The 18642-nt window shown below is 39.5% G+C and overlaps 1 long non-coding RNA gene across 1 annotated transcript; it reads left to right on the forward strand.

Moving 5' to 3' along the window:
* Window positions 1-11898: 11898 nt before the first annotated feature.
* On the forward strand, window positions 11899-12554 carry LOC131881964 (uncharacterized). Its single transcript, XR_009373429.1, has 2 exons — window positions 11899-12224; window positions 12288-12554. It is a non-coding gene; the product is annotated as an uncharacterized LOC131881964 (long non-coding RNA).
* Window positions 12555-18642: the final 6088 nt, after the last annotated feature.

Genomic DNA, 18642 nt, shown 5'->3' on the forward strand with positions numbered 1-18642 from the left:
GTCTTCCATCAAGATAAAAATAGGCTGTCACTGATTTATCTTGTTTGCACTGATCAGATATTAACATGCCTCCAACACTCGTTGTCCCTCGTTGGTTGAGCATTTATAATAAACTAGGTTAACTCTTTTAAATGTAAAAGGCCAAGTCCAAGCAACCTAAGCTATCTAAAACATAAAATTGCAAGTACGGCTTTTCAACTTTTAAACCTGTTGTCATTCTAGAGACTGGGGTGACACCTCATTGAACTATAAGTAATGGAGAGTTTCCTTTTTTAAGAACTCAACTTCCAAACATGCACAATTATGTATTAATGTCGCAGTCCAGCTATTTCGGTCGGAGTTATTGCACATCACTTTTCCTTCTAAGACTTCTAAGAAGCTATTGCTACAGCACTAACTGGTCGAGAATGAGGAAGAGGAGGATGGGACGGAGGCGGCCCCCATTTGGAGATTTCGTGGGACTGAACGTAGATGAGGTAGGATCTGGTCAAGGTTATCTGAAAGTAAGTGACTGACTGGCTGGCTGGCTTAAGCCTTGAGGGTGCTCTCGGGGCCTAAAAGGTAAACATATTCCAACACATAACATACGAGGGCAATGCATTGCAGACTATAGCTGCATCCGTGTGCACTGACGATCCTTTGTTGACAGAAAGAACAAGTCTGACGGCCTGCCAGTCAGCCATTTGGGAATTATCAATCAAAGGGCGGTTTTTTTTTTCAGAAAATTTAACCGATTATTTAACCAATCAGCATTGAAAAATATTGCAAATGAGATAACCATGATGCCTGATTAAAGACCACTCTCTCCGTCCATTGTAATGAAACTTAGATTTTAACAAGCATAATTTCAGTACAATTTTCAAAATAATTTGGCATTTAAAGTCCCTATAAGAGGAAAATGCCGAGAGACGTGCCTAAATTAGAAGAAGGGACCAAGACTGGGAGACAGGGATTGGGTGAGATGTAGTCGAGCAAGGCCAAGAGAGAGAGGAAAAAAGGCTGTAACAGATGGAGTCCGTTTGCGTCATTCGTTGGGGCCCAGCGCGTTTTACCTTTGAGAAGTTATTAAGGCAAATGAAAGCCTGGCCTCCAATTTAGCCTCAAACAGATATCAATCAGAGAGGGATTCAACTTTTCCTCTCATCCTCGCCTAACCGGCCATTGATCGGGCTAAAAACTCGAGGAAAACATATCATCGAATGAACTCCGATTGATTGCGTTCCCTTGAGATATGACCGAGCTCCGAAGCAAAAACTTTTTGTGTGTTATGTAGGATCGGAAAACTCAAGCCTTGAAACGAAGGCTGAAGTTTGGAGGCTCTCAAAGTGGAAGGAGGTGAGAAGGGCATGACGAATGCTCATTTAATATGACAGAAGCAGATCTAAATATTTAAGTGTCTTTGTTGAGTGGGCGAAGAGGCATGGAGTCCCAGGAAATGAATACCTCAAAGAGAGGTTTGCAGTCAAAAGGAAATTAGGAGCACGTATTTGGATTTGATATTATCATCGCTGAACCAGGGGTAACTAGGTTGGTTCTTTTTTTGGGCTAAAGAAGGAGTATGAAGAAGAGGAAAGAGGAGAAAATGATCTGAACATCCGAGATGTTGGATATCCGGAATTTATAAAAATGCACAAGAAATAGATTTTGTCTGTCGGATCATTCTTATTCCAAGGAATACATGAGTGCGCTCCTCATTCCTCTTGCAAAATAGTTGATACAATCATCCGTGGCAATATTGGTCAGCTCTTCAGGATCCACGCAACTGAAGGAGATGTGTGTGTAAAGCTCTAGACGAAATTGCTTTTGCAAAGCCGCATTCAGAGGCCACCAATGGGTAATTTGGCATCATCTACATCTACTATGAGCGACAATATCAAAAAGATTACCAAAGCTCATGCTAATCACTTGAATTGTAGTGCATGTGAACATGCTTTTATGGCCCTAAGAGAATCGTTGGGTGGACATTGTCTTTGAGTACTTTTGCCGTGAATTGCCATATCCCAGCGTGTCCTCCTTTTGTCGCCGATATGTTGAGGTGCATCGAGTGGGTTACGAACGAGTTCCCATTTCCATTCGTTTAGAGTTCATCAGTCAATAGTGAGTGCTGGATGGCGAGGCTCCCAATATAGAACCACGGACTTGTAGAAACCTGGAAGAACGAACCCATACACACGGACGGAAAATTCGGAGGGAAAATTCTCCTGACCCATTTACTTCATCAAAATAACAACCTACTCGTAATAAATAAAAAAACCAAAAATCAACCAAATATATCGCTAAGCATATTAACTTATCGACCAAGTTTAGGCTCAAAATTTTACTTGGGGGATTCAAAGTTGAGTCCTAAAGACAGCATCCATTTTGAACTTTCGGCTAGCAAATTGCAACCAAAGTTGGTGCCGTAAAATCAACCATCTGTGTTTATTACTTCTTGGGTTGATTTCGAAAAGGGACTATCAATTTTGTCGGAAAAACCGTTCAGTCCATATTTTGAGGAGTCTGTGATAAAGCCCACACTCACTCACATTCGGACTCGGACGAACGGAGTTCCGTCCATTTTCCCAACCACAATATGGTTGCCCAAACAGAGTTGAGTGATCTGTAATCAAACAAGGCTTGAAATCTGTAGGCCACCCCTGCCCCATGCCTCCTGCCCCTCGCCCCCTTCACATGGCAAATCTAGTGACTCTGAGACGAATAACCACTAATCATCCGCCGCTCATTTATTTGGCTGTGAAGAGATCAATGTGCCAAGACGGCCCTACTCGTGGTGTCATCATTCATTATTCAATTATGGACCCCTACATCATATTATACGTAGATTGTGTTTGACGTTGTGCGTGATGGTGTGCGAGTGTGCCGGTTGGAAAATGCCGATAGTTTTCCACTTGAAGCTGTTTCGTCTTGCTGTCCCCAAAAGCGACACACACAAAAGATTCACACACAACAACAGGGAGGGACAAGGATGCCGCGCTAGGAAACGACCGAACGAGAGCCTTTCTCTTACTTGCTTCTTGGGGACCTCCTTGAGACGACAAAGCCGATCCATTTCGGTGGAAAATGGTCACTTTTCTTCACCCTCGGATCTTGACAACACATTCAGCACGTACAGCGCAACATTCCGTTCAGACTGTATACCTCCAAAACACCGAACGATCATCTTTTTAACTCATCTTACCGTTCTCGCACCATTCTCAACACCTTTGAGGTTGGTGGTCCATAAGTGAATGAATGAATGAATGAATGAATAAATGATAAATGGCAACGTTGTCCAAAAAAGAACTGGGAATGGTCCAAAATGGCACGGACAATGCTGCTTCACGGCGGTGAAATACACAAGTGACCTGTAGTCAATCTGAGACAGCAAAAATGGCAATAGCTACGAACCAACTTCAACTTGTGTTTCATGTGTAGATTGTAGGAGAATATGTATTCCGTGATGGGACTTTGTTTGCGAGAGGATTAAAAAATGTTGGCGAACTCTAATGTTGTTACCCCTGGCTGACATTCATGGATTTGAAAAAGACAGCTGAGGAGTAGGGCTTGACCATAGTAGATAGCTACATATATAGATCAACTGAGGGTACCGCATACATGATAGAATGTGTTATTTGCTTTGCAATTGCCTGGATATTTTTTTTGACATATTTTGTGTGTGTAATGCCACAATCCAAAAGTACTCAACCGCTCAATGTACATGTATATTTGTAAGATTCAAAAGAAAGTAGAAGAAAACAAAATAACGAACGTTTCAGGGGATAATCCAACTTGCCTCAAGCAGGATTTCAAGAAATCTCGTTGTCCGTTGACCCCCAGCGTTAGGTGACTTGAAAACATGCTCATCCAGTGCAAATCGTATTGAACTTAAGCATTCTAGTTCTTTTGTATTCTGTGGGCTTGACAAACTCCTCTGAAGCTAGCGAGTTCAAATCCAAGGTGGCTGGAAGGGGGTGAGCTAGACTAAGACTCTTCCAACATTCTTCAATGGTCGAATAACCAAAGTCAAGTTGGGCAAATACTGGTCCATCATAGAGGTTATTTACCTAAACAGATAGGAAAACCTACTGGAGATGTGCTGTGTCTTCATCACATGTATCATGGGTTGTTGGTTGTAATGGTTAGCTTCATAATTTAGCATGTGCAGATGTAAATCACCTTTTCATGCTGTCTTAGCCAATTACTTTCAACCCTTTCCATAAGTTAGAAAATAAGCAGGCTGTGTTTTCAGGACAGTTGGAATCTTTCTTCTAGTGTGCTTTACTTTGCCAAGCGTTGCGAAGACAAACTGCACTTCTTTTCAGTTTAGGTAAACTTATATTTTCTCAAGGAAATGCGTCAAAGGCGAAACGAGCTATTTTTGATGTTGCAACAAGAAAGAGCAAGAGGTTGAATAAAGAGCGTTCACGATTCGTGGTCTATGATAGAATTCAATCGCATTATCACTTTTCACTAAGTAATGGATGTCACTATTATTTACTACTACTAGAATCTAAGTTCCATAGGATGGCACTCTAAGAAGGACAAACCAAGCAAAAATAAAGCATTAATGACTTGTGTGTTGCTTCCACGTGGATACATTGATCTTTGTACCCCATTTATCATTTGGTTATGAGTCTGCTGAAATTTGGTATAAAAGAGTTTGCGCGATCAAAAAATCCTAAATGTTCCGACTTTGCCTTTTACACCTTTTTTTTGAAAACAAAATGTCTGAAAAAAGCTGAGTAGCACAAAAAAAAATAGCATTTCTCGAAAAATGAGGATTTAGAGTAGATAGAACAAAGCCAAGCCATCAATCCTGAAGTTCTAGTAGATAAATTATTTGTCCATTGTCAAGAACGGAAACCGAATTGGAACTGGGGAAAAAGGTCTCTATCCTCGGCTAATCCAGAGAATCGGGTAGCAAACAGGAAGAAGGCGTTCTCCAGGGCGATGGTTTGATGGTTGTCTGAAATATCCCTGACCCCATTCATAGGAAGGAAGATGATGGCTGTCTCCAACCACTTAAGTGAAAAGATGTAAGTTTGAAGGACGACGAGCCTGAAAAGTTCTTGGAGGAGTGATTGGTCCTAGGTCCGAAGAAGTGAACATTGAACGGGAAAGATCCCCGATATTACTCTCCCAGCGCTCTTTAGAGACTTGTGGTATGCAGCTTTTCATGCTACCTAGCACACATTGCTCTCGAGTCCCTGGTGTTAGGCTCATTTTGGCACTTGGTAATTTGGTCACCTATTCTCGCCACATACACTATACATACCAAGAGCGAGGTAGAGAAGACAAAAAATGTGGATCTGATGCAAAGGCTAGCTTTAAAGGTTTACTTACTTTACTTGGGGTAGTCTTACCTTGTAACACGACTACCCACAAACAAATCGCCTTCATTGTTTTGGGGTTCATGTACTGCAGCAGAAGTTTCGACAATTTCATAAGATGTATTTATTGCAAGAGTAACGATTGTCTGAGATTGAAAGGTGAGATGCACAGAAATATATGTATCTGTTCTTGGTAGCGGCCGTGGCCCTAGTCACTTATTTTTAATTAATCATTAACGAGTTATTCATTTTGTTACTGAAGAAAGATGTTTTCTACGAAAAGAAAACGTTTGACATTCATCATAAAAAGGCACAAAAAATATGTTGCTGGTTGGGAGGTATTCTGAAAAGGAGTACCCTCACTTGTACGTACATACTAAAAAAGAACACGGGGTCATTTATCCGGGTTCCTAAATTTGATACCCACATAATTTTTTCATTGACCAACAATCAAGTTTGAGATAATTCCATCCAAAATACTACCTTGGAATTCGATGCATTATTTAATTAAAATTTGAAGATAAAGGCTCAGTATTTTCTTGTTAGCGACCGTACTTCTCTTTGTTTTTGTTTTTGTTTTTACAACCAATCTGTAGTTTTGAATCTGAGTATACTCTTTGGCTTCCCACCGATCGAAACAGAACTTGAGAAAAACTTTTGATGTAAGTATTTAACAATGGTAAACGCCAAAATCCAGAGGTTCTTCTAACACCGGCGATAAAGTTCCGTTCTCATTAAAAATCCGCGTCGGAACATGGAGGTCTCAATTTAACAGGAGGTCTATCAAATTGTCGCCGTATACCCCGATAGATTAAGGTAAGGTAAGGTACGTAAATTTGCCTTTGATTTTGGTCTAATGGCACTTTTTGCTTCATTTTGGGTAGTCAAATTCTCAAGATGGGGAGCAAAATATCACTCCAATGTGATTAAATTGTTAGATTCTTCAGGGTTGGGATTTATTAGGGCCCTGTATGTAGAAAGTTGATCATTTCAAAGTTATGTTGTCGAAAGCTTAAGTGGCTGACCAAGAGCAAGCCGAAAATTCAAATTTTATGTAGTGTTTACTACATAACTTTGAACAAGTCTCCTGAGTTCCCTAAGCATAGGTTTAGGCTCCAATTTGGCTGAGTTCATCTATTCAACAAGATCTTGTGGTCGTATGAAGGGCTTATTTGGTATAAGATGAGCGGTTTAGGAGATAGGATATTTTTGCTTCCGTTTGCAGTCCATATCTCTAGAAGTCCGTGCCTGATACTACAGATCTCTTTCTACAGTTAATTCGAGCCTTTGTAATGAATCTTAAAATTTGCGATGATAAAATACCGTTTGATATAAATATTGACTATAGTCAAACTTCGATTTCACCTTTTTGTTCGTCAACGTATCGTTAAATCAAGACTTGTTCAAAGTTTTTGAACTACACGCCGATTGAAACACTGGCACACTCATGAATAAAAAGGTAGACAAACAAAACAGAGCACACAAAAAACAGAACTTGGCACTGCAAACTTAATTTTGGCACAACAAACTTCATTTAGGCACACCGAACTATATTTCGGCACACCAAACTCTATGCAGACACTCCGGACAGATGTTTGGCAAACAAAAAAAGCACAGAGGCACACAAACCAAAAAAAACTGCAGAACGAAAATTTTGCCACCTGATGACGGTAAGGTGAACAACTGAGCATGTGTGGGTACAAAACATAACCAAGGTGGATGACTGTGATTGTAGAAAAAGCTCAGTTAATTGATGCTCGGATGATTATCTAACATGTTAGTTTTTTCATGTGTTATGTAGCCTCCAACAATTCAGAAAAGGCAGAATTAAGGTTTTGAAAAAGTTAGTCTGAGATGCCACCTTGCTAGAATTAATCCCAGGGAGGCGCTCAACACTTTGCCCCAAACTTGCCGTGAACGTAAGTATCATCACCATGGTTAGAGCAGCTGAGAGTAGCTAGACCCAGCCAAGAGTGGAATGACGTGTTCAACCAGCCCAAATACGGTAGCGTTTTGGCAGTCTTCAGAGCCGACTTGCTCAAGACTGAAAATTATCATTTGGAAGTCCAAAAGAAATGTGGCCTTTGTCAAAGAAATTGTATTACTAGCTTCTGTTTTAAAGATGATTCACAGAAGGGATTTTGACGAACGATTTTGACGAACTTGATACGGTCCATGTGACAGATGACTTTGCTGGATGGGGGAGACTAACCCCTGTTGTCCAAGCACCGCTATACTAGTCAAAATACTAGGCTTAATTTTTCATTGTGCCTGTTTAATCGTTAGTGTACCTTTTTACCGCTTGGTATGCCACTTTAGTGTTAGATGTGCGTCATAACCCTTTCCGTGCCCTTGGTTAGAGTGCATTACCTTTTTTCTTTCGGTGTGCCGTATTTTTTTTACTTTGGGTGTCCATTTTTAAATTCGGTGTGCCAATTTATACTTTTGGTGTGCTATGAAAACTTTCTTATGTGCAAACTTACGTTTGCCACTTTTAAATTTGGTGTGCTCGTAACATCTTTTTGTTTGATATGGTGCGTTTGTCGATTTATTCTTTTGATGTGCCGATTTTTATTTAATCCATATTAATCATTTTGTTTGGCAGCCGTCTTGTATACCTAAACTAATTAATTTGCTTTACAAATTATGTTGCTTAGAAATACAGGGTGTTTCACAATTGCAATTACTTTAATTGATAAATCTAGCTCCTAGCTCGTTAAAGACCTGAGCTAGAAACAATAAGATTTGATGTTTAGATACGAGCGACATTCATGAGTAGTTTGTTAAGTATCATCCAAGTCTTCCATAATCTAAGGAACCATGGTGGCCGAGTGGACTAATGCACCTGAAAGAGGCACAAGTGTGTTCCCTAGAGGACGGCGGGAGACTCGGAACGGAGACTACTCACCTCTGTGTGCCAGACATGTATACGATCTAAAGCATCGTCATGAGAGAACCACACCTTAATCCCAAAGAGGGACTCCATGATCCAACATGTGTGACAGACCTGGAACAGGCGCTGTAAGCGCATGCTCTTCTCTGTATATAATAATATGCTCCTATTAAATATACAGCAGTCTAGGACTTACCTTCAGGATGTCAGCTCTATTCATTTCCTTAGCTAGTAAAAGTCACGTAACTTAGTTCGAGCAACACAGACACCTTATTTGTGAGGAAGAACAAACATAAAATCCTGGATAGATCGCTCACAGTTCTCAAAGCCGAGCGATTATGAAACGCCCTGTATACAATATCACGTCCGTGAATATATTTAGATGAGGTCGGCGGCACAAAAAGGGGTGCATTTTTATTTGGGTGCTAAGATCGGAGGGTTGAGTCTCGCCCGGCCAGTTAAGCCAGCCATCACATTGTCTATTTTTTCCAATAGGCAGTGTCTAAGTCGGTATCAGACTCATTCTCCGCCTGTGGGTATGGTTGGCGTCGAAACGTTTCCTTTGGAGTAATGTCGGGGAGGAGAATTAAACCTGGGCCCTCTCTCACTCTAGGAAATTATTATGACCACTGCACCACGTCTCCTTCCCAAAAAATTTCTCTAGATAGAATCATGGTTTGCAAATTCTCAAAAGGTATCGTCAATGAATTTAGTTATACCAGCGTCTCCGGTTTTAAACCGAGATTGCACATTTGTCGTATTCAAGATCCCTGTGGGACTTAGTATTCCCATTAAACGTTGTTAAAAAAATTGGCTATTGGCTTCATGGGTTACACCATCGGTCGGTCAGGTCAAAACCATGTTTGAATTGTCCAGATACTCAAACGAAAGTCATGATTTTTTAATCCTCAAATGAATTGTATGGAATAAAGCATACGGTATTCCGGAACAGGACATCTGTTTCTCGTGAAAGATTTTCAGCATGTCTTCACTAGGGCAACAATGGCTCAGCCATGCATTTAAACGATAATTAATTGATTAATTCAATATTTTCATGACATTTTGATGCACAAAAAATGTCCAAAATCTGTTTTACCCTTTAAAGATAACCCAAGAAAGCGTCTAACTTTCAGCAAACTGTTTATATAACCACTATAAACTGAGCAAAATGTTACAATTATCGTTTGGTCAAATGGCCACTTATCTCCTTTGATATTTTTTCACCTGTTTTGTCACTTAGTTTTCATGGATTAATGGTTAATAACATTTACGCTTCATGATTTTAATTCTTTAATCTTGAATTTATGTTGAGGATCTCGAGGAGCCAAGTGTTGTAGAATGTGGTATTTTACATGGTAATTAATCAATCATCTGTTCAGCACGACAAAAAATTGGGTTGTGCAAATGCTCTTGATTCCAATTTACATGTATCAAATTGTGCTTATCTACAACGAGTCACAATATGCATAGTTTTAATACCTTTTGTAAACATTTTCTTAAGCATATTGAGCACGCCAGGTTCCGAATAATGAAAAGTTTGTTTTCACTATAGTGGCTCTAGTTTTTACCCGATACTGGGCATTAGACTGTGAAGTGAAATTGGTTAGACTTCATGGCTTTTTTAAGGTTGAGTGACTTATTGGGTTATGTATTTATACATTCTGACGTTAAAAATATGCTCAGATTTTGGCACTTCCTTGTCTGAAACTCTGTAAGGGGAAATAGATAACATAGCTGCTTCTTTTCAGAAAGGAGTATCATGAATCCATTCAGGGAAAAACCTATCCGTATGGAAAGAGATTTTATCACCAGGTCCCTTTAAATGTTTTATTGTAACTAATCAAATTAACTGTAGAAGGAGAACATACAACGGAAAGCCATTTGCAATGTCGCAAAACCTCTTACAGAGTTTGGACAGAAACTGTCTGTCTACATTGTCTGCTTGATATTTTTCGAACTTCTTAGACAAGGCACTTGTATTTTTTTCATGCTGGTGCTCCATTTTCTGCACGTTCAACTTTTCTAAATTTCCCAGAAGCATCCGTATTCCTCTTGATGATCACTGGTCTCACACACCAATTCTATTGTTGAACATCATACGACGTAACATATTGGAGAGGTTTGCAAGGATTGCAGGAGCAAGAATCATATCCTGCCTACGTCATACGGTATTAGCCTTGGTGGAAATACCGTGCGGTTATACTCTATCATGCTAAAAAGGCAACTGTGTCTAACCCATCTTGCATACTCAATCGTCTGAACTAGAATAAATAATTTGTAGTGGATGATGGGGTAGATAGGGAATTGATGTGGACAAATCAATTAGCTCTTTTTCACGGTAGGTTTATATTTACTTTGTTTCTTGGAATCAACCATCTCATTATTGAAACGAAAGCAAAAAAGAGTGATAACATGTTTGTTTTGATTCGGATGTACGGTACAGCAGCCATCTCATTATTGAAACGAAAGCAAAAAAGAGTGATAACATGTTTGTTTTGATTTTCTACTTCAAATTAAGCAGCAACCATTGAATACAAAATTCCAATTGTTTAATCTCTGATAGGACAAAGTTTCCCTTTAGCATGCTTGTGAATATATTCGCTTAGCATTTGTTCACATTTTTCTCCCATGCCGGTTCAATTTGAGGTTCAAAATTTGCTACTTATGAAAGACATTTATAAGACTTGCGGCTGGATGTACCGGACATTTGAATCCAAAGATGCGTATAAAAAGGGCAAATAAGTATTAAACATATATTACAGGTACGAACCACTTATTACGCTATTGGGAATGGCTTTAATCCTTAGAAATATACAGTATTCAGCGTTGGCATGAAGGCTACCTAATCCTCAAAGTTTTTTAAATGCCTCCAGGAGCTTGGCCCTAAGCGGACAATAGAATACGGTACTTTCTAGATGATCCACTGTTCAGTTTAAAACGACATTTAGATCGTTTTTTAATCAACTATGCCCGACCATCCTGTCATTTAAGAGCGCCCTAGGGCGGCAAATTCGAACGCATTATGTGACCAAATATCTTATGACTGTAGAGACAGGAAAAACATTTTGTTTTGGCGTTCAGGGTAAATTCCAGACGTTTGTCTAGACTAGTTTGTCTTGCAGTTGTGACTTTTTATCTTAAGTCTCAAAGCTTTGTTGCTCAATGTTGTACAGTTTTGAATGCGAATAGTTATCTGAGCACAAGAAGAAGAACATCTGTGCTGAACAAAACTAGTTTTGTTCTAAACTAGTCTCTGCTTATAAGTTACGACTTCATTCCACTGTATGGGTATGAAATCCTGAGAAGAAAACTTGGTGGAAAATACTAGCATGCTTCTTTCAAATTTACGCATAGGACGGCCAATTACCTTTCCAACTCATTTGATAGCAGCACGTTTCAACTCTACTATATCCGGCTCATATATTGTCTTTCTTCGAGACCTGTTTTCATGGGTAGGATCCACTCTCTTTACATGAAGTTCAGATTTCTAAACCTTGGCATGGCCTGAAACTCATTTGCGTTTCATGCCCTCTCGATTAAAACAAACTCTGGACGAGGCATTACCCTAGGTAGGCCCTACCTATTCTTCAAACTTGATAGCATGAAAGAGCAAACCCACCAAAAGTGTCCCGACCTAACTTTCTTTAAGCTCCATTTTCATAAACTTTGTGCAAAAAAGCCACGGCTATTGAAACAATAGCTATTCTAAACGTGGCTTCCCCTCGCAGACCTGTTTCAAGACTACGTACTGTCCAGTACAAGGCGATTGTTCGGCCAGGCTTGAAAGGAACCACGTAACACTGATTTCCATTTATGAACAACCTGAATTTTCTTAGTCGTTCAAAATGGTTTCATCGAAGAAGGTTGCTGTTGTCATGACTGTGTGCGTCTTCATTTACTTGTCATGTTTTGTCACTTGGGGAACTGCTCAAAGCAATAGTAGCCTGTATCAAATTCAAAAGGGGAAAAAATCCTCGAGCATCCTGCGTACCATAGGTTTTGGATCCGCCGCAATTTGTGGGGTGAGTGAAATATTAAAACATGGATGTCAAACTTGGCCTTATTCAAGATCACTTCCATTTTAGAGCTTCTGTAAAGCTTTCTTGGGATGCGTTGGTTTCAACTTGAAAACGAATGGACCCAATATGTGTGAGTTGGTATCGGATGTTTCGACATTGGTGGATGATCCTGATTACGATTTGTACGCCTAGACTTTGAAAGCACTTTCACCACCAGGGTGGCACATTAACACATTCAGGCAGGATGAAGCTTAAAGAAATTTCCAACCCATAGAAAAATAATCACAAAAAACGCTGACACGTTCAAGCTCAATAAACTCAAGAATTCATTTATTTGTTCTGTTATGTATTTGCACCATTTCTATATATGTATATATTAACTACTATGGACCGTAGGGAGCCAGTAATGCCAGTTCATCAGGATCTGAGGTGCAAACGTGGCAAATAAAATGCCTGTGTTGCTCATGCGGGTAATGTAATAACACTTGGAGATTCTCGTACATTTAATGTTAATACTCGGCAAGTATTTTCAAAGTCGCTAACATATGTCAAGAGCACTTTGAATATCTAATCTAATATCTAATACTATGGAAGATTATTATTTTTGAGATGTTTTCAAAGAGAACTACAAATAGCAGTGAAAGAAATAAAACAAAAGTCAACAGATCCGTTTTCTTACGGTTGATTGTTCAAAAAAAAGGAACCAAACCTAATTTATGATACTTTGTCCGGATTCGAAATCCTCACCCTGAATATATCTTCTTGATATATTTGATATGCCTTTCCCTTCAAAGTTTCAAATCTTAGGAGGGCATGAGGCATGTTTTCCCCGTAAGATTGATACTGTTGAAGTAGTTTTGATTTTGAAATTTGAAGTAGAATTGATTTTCCTATTATGCATTTCCGTTGGATTAGCCAAGCGCGCACATGTGGCCAAGAATGGGAGTAATACAATGCTAAGCAAAATGCTAAACAATGTCATCACTCATTAGCGAAACATGTTGGTAGTGAAACTATACATTTTAAGACTGATTGAAACCGTAATATAACCATTGATTTAGCAAAGTATGGTCCTTAAGAGGCACAAGCCTGAAAAATTGGTTGTATGAAATTTTAGTAAAAGTAATTGCAACGAGTAACGCCATTACAGTACATTTTTTGGGCGAGCAACGGTTGTGTAATGAATTACTCTTTTTCGACAAAACACGCTTTTCTTGTAACGGTGATACGTTCCTTTTATTGAGGAACGACTAACGCCCTGGTGAGGAAATCCTGCAGAGGAGCTGGAATTAAATTCGGAGATTAAAAAAAAAATAGACAGGAAAACTTGGAATGGCAAAGATATAATCCGTATTTCTTTACTTGGAGCGTCCTCAGCACTGTTTCAGATGACAATGAAACCTGACAACAATCTTATCTAGCTTTTTTAGGTTGTCACATGGACGAACGAACCAGTTCTGAACTTGTCATCAAGGCTGAATAACATTTTCGGCCATTTGGTGGGATCCAAAAAACCAAGGCCAAAGAAATGAAGCCCAAAGAAAATGACGCATTTTCATGAGCATAATGTTGCAGTGAGAATATGCGCCCCATTCACTGTCCGGAACATGTTAATGTCACCGATTCAAACAGTTCTCTTGGGATGCCGGGGCAAGTAAATTCTCCACCCAGTTAACACCGATGCAAAATACAGTAGGGCCAACTTTCTCGGATTCTTTTCGTTTCTTGTCTGGGAGAAACTTAGCTCCATTTAGATTTGGAAGAGAGTTACTGAGCATTCTTAACCGGAAATATTTGACTTTCTTGACATATTTTGAAACTCAGCACAAACAGCCATAGGTTTAGCCATGACTGATATCTGCTTTTGATCTGCTTCATCAATTATCATTATTATTAATACACAAGCTCCATAAGTATGTACAATTACACTTTTTAGTAAAGATCATGATAGCCCTTGTGTAACTTGATGGGAAACGTCCGAGCGAACCTGTCAGCGAGCCCATTCAGTATTGGAAAGCCGGAGAAGTTTCGTACAAGTTTCGATAGCAAGTGTTCGTTGATTCCCATCTTTTGGGTATCTCGATTTGTCCCCGCGCTATTGCTCTCGTCGTCCTGCACTCAACATCCTTCGTCCCACGCTCCGGCCTATTTACAATATATATCAGATTACTGAGGGCGTGTACCATCTCTCCAGTACACTTTCCAGAACTCTATTATGGTCAGTTTGACCAGGAGCTGAGGTATAGCGAGGAAACCACTCCTCTCCAAAAGGCGGGCGGTGCTGACCCGCTCCTTGAATCCGATGTTCAGCATGACCCGAAGGCGTATGTTCACTAATACTTGCAGGCCTTTCATCTGGCACCTGGTCAGATCATCTTTGATTAGCCTCATTGCACCGTAATGAAGAAATCCGTATGAGATTTTGGATATTACCAGACCATGTATTATTGTTTTAAGCCTGTACCCGTTTATTGTCAGTGCTACTCATCGGACCAAGAAGAGGCGGGAGTTTAAAACATGAAGAAGTGTATTACTATACTGAGACTACTTGAGGGAGGCATAAACAGTCACTGGCGATCACACGGTCACTTCACAACAAGATAGTGGGAGAGTCATCCCTAGGGCCGGCCGAAATTTGCAGATTTAAAAATATAAATATTGACAGCAAATTTGCATTAAAAAATCGACCGAATTTGTACAAAAAATTGCAATTAACTTTCCAAAACAAAGGCAACAACACGTTAACAAGGGTGTAACGGCCTTTTTTGCCTTCCCCATCAAGCAACACGTAGATGAAAAGGAAAATAACATCATGATATCTTCCACCACTGGGATTTGAACCCGCTATCCCTAACGTCCAGATCTTGCCTTATTCATGCTGCCTCCTGGACTGATCATCATTTTGAACATCCTTAACATTTTGTGAAAAAGATAAATTTCAGTTCATTAACTGAATAACCACAATGTCAGAGCGTTGCAAGTGTCTTGCAGAACAATTTTGTTAAGAAAATTACGCTATTCGAGTCTCATGAAAGCAATGGTAAGTCAATTTTTCCGAACTTGACCATCCACCTCATGACCATTTAACCCAAAACTCATGAAAACACGTCAAGATGTGCCTGATTTTTAAGGAGAAAGTCATTACTCAAACAAAATTAAGTTCCAAAATTTGAAAAAAAGTATCTTAATACATTTGCAATGATAAAGGAAATATTTCAAATTGATGGAATACATAAGCAGGTGGTTGGTAATATGTCTGCAATCTATTTCATATCTATGTATACTTTTTTCCCTAAATTTGACCATAAGTCTAAAAAATTATCAAGATCTTTCACAAATATTTTTTTTGCTGAAATTGCATAATAAATTGCAGAAAAATGTCAACTGTTGCTGTTACAATTCCAAAATTTGCAGATGCACTATGTTTGCAGAAAAATCTCAGATGTGCATTTTTTTGCAAATTTTGCGCTATTTCCACGATGCAAGTTTTGGCTGGCCCTAGTCCTCACTCATCAGTCAGTCCCTTCTTAACTTGGACCACTGCAGAGAAGCAACGTAATATCTCCGAATAAGTCATCGAAATGACAATGATAGCCACATTTGTTGTTTTGAAGAAAAGATGCTTCTTCAGGCAGCTCGGAATTCGACTGGGCAGAACGTCTTGCCTTGTCTTGATATCTACCCCTGATAAATCAAGACATTTGTCGTTATTCGGGAATTTACGTCCATCTTGGACATGGTGTGGCAACCTCCTCGCTTCCTTCCCTCCGATTGCCGTACATTAAATTCACTTAGCCGGACCTCAACTGTTATTGCGTTTTTTCATATCGATACCTGTTACACATAAACCCATCGGAAGATTCTCTTGCACCATTCATGCACGGACAGAAACATGGACTGCGAACGACCTTCCCGCCCAATTGGCCTGCTCTTGGTCATAGCAACTCTGGGCCTTTTTTTGAATTAAAGTAACATAATAAGAAACGTAGATCTCGTCAACTAACCGTAGGTTATTTTTATATCATCTACTTGTAAAGCGGATTGTTTCCAAGTTATGTTGTCAAAGGCTTACGTAGTAGCTGACCAAGAGCAAGCAGATAATTCGAATTCTATGTAGTGTTTTCGACATAACTTTGACCATGTCTCCCGAGTTCCCTAAGCATAGGTTTGGGCCCAAATTGGGCCAAGTTCATCTTTTCAACCAGATCTTGTGGTCTTATCAAATACTTATTTGGAATAAGATGAACGGTTTAGAAGATACGAAATTTTGGCTTCCGTTGGCAGTCCAAATCTCTAGAAGTCATGCTACCATCGCAAACTGTACAAAGTCCAACTTATGTGCATTTTACGATTCCAAGACTTTCCAGAAAAATCATTCCCCGCACGGAATGTACGTAGATCCCCTTTCGTCATTGAGATAACTCAAGTTGAATATGAAACTGCGTCTTCTCCTTCTTGACTGAAAACTACGTCCCCTTTAGAAATGAAAATTGGAAACGGTTGTCAAATTCATGGCTAATAAACTAACTTGAGCCTTATGAGGAATCACTCATCCAAAGCGGACCCTTTCTTCAATATTCTTAAAAGAATGTTGTAGCAGTTGGCCCTGCAAGATATGATATTCAGTGAAAATGTTTACTCAAAGTACAATTTGATGTTACCAGCCTATCTAAAAAGGAACATGTCTGAGCGAAACGGAAAGGAACAAAATGGTCACGAGCAGAAAAATATGGACCTGGAAAAGGGTAAGATGTCATTTTCATCAGCTATTACATTTATATTTGCCAAACCACTGTAACATGTGACAATGTAAAGACATGTTAATGCTGCGTTCTACTTTACCGCCTTTGGAAGAAAGACTTTTTTCCTTTCATGGGCGTACCAACAAAGCAGAGGGTTGGTGTAGCTTATTGGTCTTCCAATAATGAGTTATGAAAGGATACAATATATTACATAGTGCGACACGAGCAATAAAAGTAGGCAAGAACAACACCCATTAAAACCATCACTACTTATTGCACTAATACCTGGGTATCGGAGAAATGTTCTTGATGGCTTTATTGTTCATTCTTTGCATAACGGATTAATCATACTACGTGCGTATTGGTAAAACAATTCGTCATTCAGTTGCTTGAGTTTTGTGATTTCAAACCCCATGGCTCTTGAAAGCTTTCAGCACTCTCTGGAATCATTTATTGTGGCATTTAAAGATAGGTTCATGGTTCTATTAGGTGAGTCATAATCAGAAGTGACCCTTTAGATGCACTTTTCATGGTAAATTGAAAGCAAGCACTTAAAATGAAATGACCTTTAAAATTCATCGATTGAGTATATTTTAGAAATTTTTCAACAAATAGTTAATTTGAAAGGTCAGTAAATGGCATAGACATGATGTCAAGCTGGGTGTCCCATAAGGTTCTTTTCATCATCTTCATTGCTCCACTTCCTAGTCTTAGTAGTAAGGCCAATATCTCTTCTTATGCTTATGAGACAAAATTAGTTTGTGGTAGGAATGGCCACGATTAAATCACCCTTGCCGAGGATTTAAAACGAATCTACTCTTAGGGGCCCCAAGAGTAATAAGTAATATGGCCTTAATACGACCTTTGGGTCGACTCTCCGCTAGTAGATGATGGAGGTAAAGGTATTGAGTAGGTCTCATCTAGGAAAGATTTAAGTGTAGTCCTCCAAGATAATGGAAAGTTCGATGAACATGCCCAGTTGTTTAAGTCCAGAGATAGTATCACGATGCTAACTAACCCTTCCCAAGTTGATTGCTCAGTCACATCTTGAATACGCTTCGCTCATTTGGGCTCCAATGAGTTCAGCAGGTTTTCATAAATGTTTCACTAGGAACATCACAGGAATGAGAGAGCTCTCGTATTGGGAGACACCAAAAAAGTTGGGACTGTGCAGTGTTCAGAGAAGGTACGAAAGATATCTGATACTGATACTGTACGTTTTTAAAAGCAGCTTTGTCCCAACCCAGGTTTAAGGGTCCATTCTATTGACCGTAGAGGCTTAACGTGCGTTTTGAGAGCACCTTCAAGCCCTCGAGAATCCCGGCTAGTTAAAATAATGAAGTTCAACTCTCTTCTTTCTCGGGCTCCTTCATTGTTCAATTTGCTGCCTTCAAATATTTGTAAGTCGTATGTAGGCGTTGATCCAGAAGCATGATTGAAGTCAGACTTGGACAAGTTTTTGACTAAAATGCCCGATCAATCATATATTCAAGGGATAGCCAGATCAACCAACTTCAATTCGTTGGTCGATCAAGTAATATATTATTACAAGACATTACCAACTCCACACACGATACCTACAATTCTCTCAACTCGTTTCGCTAACATCAATATCTGGTTCTTCAGTAGCGTTCCCGCCACACCCCCATCCCTTAACCAGATGGACAATGAAGGACCGG

This window comes from Tigriopus californicus, chromosome 6 (genome assembly GCF_007210705.1).
Source record: "Tigriopus californicus strain San Diego chromosome 6, Tcal_SD_v2.1, whole genome shotgun sequence".
Lineage (NCBI taxonomy): Eukaryota > Metazoa > Arthropoda > Copepoda > Harpacticoida > Harpacticidae > Tigriopus > Tigriopus californicus.